Source organism: Triturus cristatus, chromosome 4_2, assembly GCF_964204655.1.
Source record: "Triturus cristatus chromosome 4_2, aTriCri1.1, whole genome shotgun sequence".
Taxonomy (NCBI): Eukaryota; Metazoa; Chordata; class Amphibia; order Caudata; family Salamandridae; genus Triturus; species Triturus cristatus.
Genome location: NC_140586.1, coordinates 230,142,000 through 230,148,338, shown reverse-complemented (window position 1 = coordinate 230,148,338; position 6,339 = coordinate 230,142,000). Strand labels below are relative to the sequence as shown.

The following is a 6,339-nucleotide window of genomic DNA, read 5'->3' as shown; positions in this document are numbered from 1 at the left end:
CAGAAGGTAAGGGATCTATAAACAGTTTCAAAAAAGTTATTACCTGATTATATACCAAAGATCTATAGTATATATTATTTGTCAAGAGACGTTAAGAGTCTGACTTAACTTAACAAGGTATAAATCTCTCGATCTACGTTTAATCCAAACTGTACCGCCTGTAGTTTATTAATCCAAAACGTTTCTCTAGATCTTAATTTCGCTTCTAAGTCACCCCCTCTTCTATCAATGGTGACTTGTTCAATACCCATAAACTGGATATCACCTAATTCATTTCGTCTATGTTGTTCTTTAAAATGAACTGCCATTGGATATTTTGGATCACAATTTTTTATTGCTCTTAGATGTTCCATCCATCTTGTTTTGAGCTTTCTCATTGACGAACCAACATATATCTTTTTGCATACACATGTCATTATGTATATGCAGTAGCTAGTATTACAATTTATAAAGGACTTGATTTTAAAAGTGTTTCTGTTGGTATGGTCACTGAAAATTGTTGTTTTGTTTATAACATGTTTGCAACAGATACATTGACTACATCTATATGATCCCGGTGTTGATAGATTTTTAATCCGTATCTGTTTGTCATAATCCATATCGTGTATAGGATATGATCGTGTGTCACTAGGACTAAGAATATTCCTCAGTGTGGGGGCTTTTTTGTACACCATATTGGGTTTGTCACCCAGAAAATCTGAAATATCTTTATCGATGGTTAGCACATCCCAATGTTTACAGAGAGATCTGAAGACCCTATTGTTACCTTCACTATAGGTCGTAATATATCTAATTACTTCTTTTTTGGCTCTTTCTAATCTAGGTCTCTCATATAGTAGTGTGTCTCTTTTCACTTTTAGTGCTTTGATTCTAGCTTTATCTACAATCTTTTTCTCATATCCTCTTTTAAGGGATCTCTCAGTTATATCTTGACTGATGTTTTGACACTCACTATCATCACTACAATTCCTCTTGGCTCTCAAAAATTCCCCATATGGTATGTTGTCGATCTGTCTTTTAAGATGTCCTGACCTAGCATGCAATATAGAGTTTGTCGAAGTGGGTTTCCGGTAAAGTCTCGACTCTAAATGTCCCTGACAAACATACATTTCAACATCTAAGAAAACAATTCTTTCAGTGTTATGTTCAAGAGTGACAGTTATGTTGTGGTTATTAGTATTCAAATGACTATGGAAAAGTTTCAATTTCTCTTCACTTCTTTTCCAAATCATAAAGATGTCCTCTATAAATCTGCCCCAGTAGATAAAATTATCATCAAAAGTTACACTAGATTTCCAAGCATGTTCCCTTTCGTAGTGCCCCATGAAGAGATTAGCATACGAAGGTGCGAATTTTGCACCCATCGCGGTACCTGTTTTCTGATGAAACAAATCATCTCTATAATAAAAAAAGTTGTTGGATAGAACTAGGTTCAAAAGATCAAGTATCATATTAGAATGTTGTAAGTAACTAGCAGATTTAGTATATAGGAAATATTTAACGGCTTTAATTCCTTTCTCATGTTTGATACTTGTGTATAGACTATTGACATCCATAGTCACAAGAATCATTCCCCTCTCCCAGTTAATATTCCCTATTTGACGCAAAAAATCTTTGGTGTCTTTGATGTAAGATACTAGTGTTTTAACAAAAGGCATCAAAAACATATCAATATACTCTGATATATGTTCTGTCATGCTGTCTATACCTGATATTATAGGTCGTCCTGGTGGCGTCTTCCCCCCATTATGTATTTTAGGGAGAAAGTAGATAATAGGTATCTTGGCTTTATCTACCAGCAAATAATTGAATTCATCCCTATCTAACAATTTTTTATCTAGATAGGTTCTAAGTGTATTTTTAATAGTCTCTTTAGCATTAGTGATTTGTACTAATTTAGCTTTACCATAACTTAGACAATCTCTGAGTTGTTTCAATGCTTCTTTGTGATAATCACTGTGGTCTAAAACCACAACATTCCCCCCTTTGTCTGCTTGTCGGATAATAATACTTTTATCATTACACAAATTTTGAAGTGCTTTGAATTCATCTTTATTTAAATTGTATTTACTTTTACTGGATATTTCTTTATCAAAATCCTTCATGACAAGGTTGGTAAATACATCAATGACATTCTCTCCTTTCGTAGGAGGTACAAACTTAGATTTAGGTTTCAGATTACTAGGTATCCTATAATCTGTTGTTATATTCAAATCTAATGCAATATCCTCTATATCACAATTAGTCTCATCATCCAAGTTCACAAGACATCCACTATCATTAAGTTCTCTTATAGACATTTCACTAATAGTGTTCTCTATACAGGCAGTTTGTTTTGAATCCGGTTTACTCTGAAAATATTTTTTCAATTTCAAAGTTCTAGCAAATCTATTCACATCCACTTTTGCTTGTAAACCATCCCATTTATGCGTAGGTGCAAAACTTAAACCTTTGTTAAGAACACTTATTTCATTTTCAGTGAGAACTTTATGTGACAGATTAACAATAAGATTTTCTACTTTCTCATCACTGTTTCTCTCTGTAGTTGAGACCTGGTCCTTACTCATCTCTGTTTCTGTCTTCTACGGAAGGTCCTAGTCCCCCCTCCTTTCCTACCTCTACTTCTCTCATATCCTGTTCTCGATCCCTCCCTCCTGTTTGAAATTGTACTCTCCGAATTCTTTTGAGTTCCTTTAAAAAAGACGAAGGTCTAACTCCAGCTCCTGCTTCCTCTCTATTAGATTTATCCAAGTCTGATTCAATACTGCTAAGACCCGTACTAGAAGTATCCCCAAGTGTTGTAATCCTAGCTGTGTCTTTAGTAAAATTTCTATTATTTCGCTCATCATTACGAATAGACCCGTAAAATTTTCTGGCATAAGTGTACACTCTACCATATTTGTAATCTCTTTTGTCCCTAGCAAATTTAACTCTCTTTTTTTCTTTCAATTCAACTTGATAAGAATCCATTATTTTATCTAAAATCTCATAGTTCTTAGCTGTATTGTCAGGACAATTGAGATTATATAGATTGTTAATTATTACTTGTATAGATCATATCATGGAACGCTAACAAATTTATCAAATTAACAAGATTTTAATGACAAGATTTCTGTGTGGAATAGATCCACGAATAAGGTGAGATTAATTTCTTTTGGGGTAATTTGGTGCAAATAAAGATAGTAGATTAAAGGTACTAGGGTCAATAATTGAAAAGTGATAAATAACTAATAAATTTTATCTTAGGAACTGCTTCAAAATATAGGGAGCCTGTATCATTTTGGAAGTTTCTTTCGAGCCTTTCAGAAAAGAGACTTATAATGGAAGATGAGGTAAACTCTGCTCTTGCGCTAACCCTATTATAAATGTATTTGGATATTAGATGCACATATTGATATATTAAAGATTGGTTTAATAGCGTGTCAGCCTAAATGTTCCTTTTCTCATACATTTCTCTCTATATATATTTTTTCAATATTATATTTATTTCTTTTTTCTCTCCCCCTTTCTTTACCCTTTTTTACTTTCAATGTTTATTATGACTTGCAGGGGAGTATACTGGTAGAGTATTCTAACTTAGGTCAAGAACATTAAAGAATGTATGTATATTTGTAAAGAAATAAGTATGTTTATATGAGTTCTAAGTGTATTATTTTTAGGTCTCGGCTGCGAAAGGCTGCGCTTGCGCAGTCTCGCTCCGAGATTTAATGAGTTTGAGTGACTTTGAGAAGAGGGGCTTGCACCCGCCCCTCTTCTCTCCTGTTCTCCATTGGCTGGCCTCTTAAATGCTGGCCAGCCACTGGAGAAGAGGTCCAGTCACTCCGTTGAAGCCCCGTCCTTTTCGGATCGGGGGGCGTGTTTTTTGCGAGAAGTCTCAGGGAGGAGACAACAGCAAAACACGCCCCCCAATCCGAAAAGGACACTCCCTTTCTCCGAGGCATTTTCTGCTGTGCCTCGGAGAAAGGCGGTGGTGTCCCGGCGTCCGGACGCATTTGTTAATTGCCAGGTCGCGATCTTCTCATTAGGTGCGTGCTTGTTGTTGTATTTTGTCAAGCTGGACATTAAGGTCTATTTATATTTTAAACATTTTTATATGTGCGTATGTATAGCCTCACGACTGCCTCTACGTAACTAGCGCGTAGGACATATCGTCAGTGGCGTGGAGCGAAGACTGCTCCGTTGATTGGTTTATTTTGCTCGCAATTTTTGTTTTTGATTGGCCGCAAATGTTACAGCTTATCCTCAGTGGTTGCCTTCTTCAGTGCGGTACATGATTGGCTGTTAAGATTTGCCGGGCGGGCGGACTCGCCCTCATACCGCCTCTTTTTTTGCAGGAGATAATCGTTCGGATCCCCGTCTTCTCTTTCCTTGGCTACGGCAGGAGGGGTCGAAAGAAGCCCCCGGCAGCGGCACCACCACCACCATCAGGGTAACCAACATGTCCGAGTTCGACGAGTTTGAGCGGTTACGTGGACCGGATAGCGATAGTTCCTTGAAGGTATGTGGTCTGAAAACATTGGGTTGTGTTTATAATGCATTTAATGCCACTGAGGCAAATTGCGTTTTGAGATGAGCACCGAGGTTTACTGTGGAAACCGGATGAAGGCACGACTACTCTTTACATTAGTCTGGCAAAGCAGTACGGTTGCTGGTGCGCTCTCTGATTGGCGTATTTTATGCAAGGCAGTTTGTCAGAGAACTTCGGTCATTACGACCATCTAAGTGCAGCGAAGTACAAAACAGTGTATTTACAAGCGCATGTATTGCCATAATTATTTCTACAGATCAATGTTAACTGACGGATTAAAATATATCCACTTCATAAACGGGTAAAATTGGGACGTAGGGTGGCGAGTTAGCCGAATAAGAAGCTCGCACATAATAGAACCCTACGAAGGTTACTTAAAAGTGCAAGCGTGTATTTTGTAATGATACATAGTTGGGAGCATAGCGTTAACGCATTACAAGTGCAACGTCCGAATTCCTATTAGGTGGATCCATCAGCTAGACTGACCGCTACAAACTGATTTATAAAAAAAAACAATTCATTGATAAGTCTTCATGCAGGTAGAAAGAAACTTGGACAGAATTACACGGCGATTACTCACGCGTTGGACCCCATAGGCAGATGTAAGCAAGTGCGTTTAGTGCAAGGGGTACCATATTGCATACATATTCGGAAAACCAATGGGAGCCTCTTAAGTTCATCCGACCTACCTCATCTTGCTCATAGTCCCCACGTTGCTTTTTGTTTGAAACTAAATCATTGTTTTCACTTTATAGAACGTGACAAGGAGAACCGTCACAGGAAACGAAGTCATAGTCGCTCTAGGAGCCGTGATCGAAAGCGTCGTAGCCGCAGTAGGGATAGGCGTGGCAGAGACCAGCGTATCGGCTCCCGGGACCGAAGACGTCGCAGGTATGGGGCTGCCGTTCGTTGGCTTAGACCAGTGAAAGGGCGGGACCACCGTGTTTATTTCCATATCTTTTATAAGTCAGTTACATACTTTTTTTGGTCAGTAAACATTCACATACTTGCTTTGCCATAAATCTTGTGCATTCTACCTGTGCGTTTTAATTGCTTTGTTAAAGACTGCTTATTCCTTTGTGATGTATGTTGTGTGACTGACAATGGGAAATTTATTAATCAATCGTTTTACTCCTTATCGATTTTTGTCTAGGGATAACCTTGTAGAACACATACAGCCTTCGTTTGATAAGAGGTTAGCATACCAATTCCGGGCTCCTGACATAGTTGGGTGCTTTCACAAATTTCGCTATTTCTGTCTCAGCCACTGCAAGTCTTTATTCTTTCTCCTGTTCACAGCAGGTCTCCCAGGCATGAGAAGAAAAAGAAGATCCGCAAGTACTGGGATGTCCCACCTCCTGGGTTTGAACACATCACACCAATGCAGTATAAAGCCATGCAAGGTATATATCTTAACGAGCATTCCACACCAACATACCAAATCGCTTGTTGTATAGATGTACGTGCATGTATGTACACTACCACAATTAGCTAGTTCCCTTTAGGCATCTATTGGATGTCGTCATTGGTGGGCTTTAGTATGTGTCTATGGATGTAACGTTGAAGCATATTTGCAGTTCAATTGGGCTCCTTAAACCCTCCCCTAGCAAACCGCAACTCGGTGGTAGAGTGTCTGTGTATATATACACACTGTACAGACATACACACAAGCAACTGGAGCAATCCTCTGGTATTCATTTTGTATTCACGCTACACCCATGTTTTGTGTATGAACCCTTTTGATATTTGGAAAAAAACTTGCTTCTCTTGGTCCATAGTCTTTTACTTTATAACAGGTTTTCTCTTGTCTT

General features: G+C 38.2%; 1 long non-coding RNA gene across 1 annotated transcript; it reads left to right on the top strand.

The window, feature by feature from the left end:
• Positions 1-5,281: 5,281 nt before the first annotated feature.
• Positions 5,282-6,075, top strand: LOC146833492 (uncharacterized). Its single transcript, XR_014960245.1, has 3 exons — positions 5,282-5,419; positions 5,682-5,723; positions 5,828-6,075. It is a non-coding gene; the product is annotated as an uncharacterized LOC146833492 (long non-coding RNA).
• The last annotated feature ends 264 nt before the right edge of the window (positions 6,076-6,339 follow it).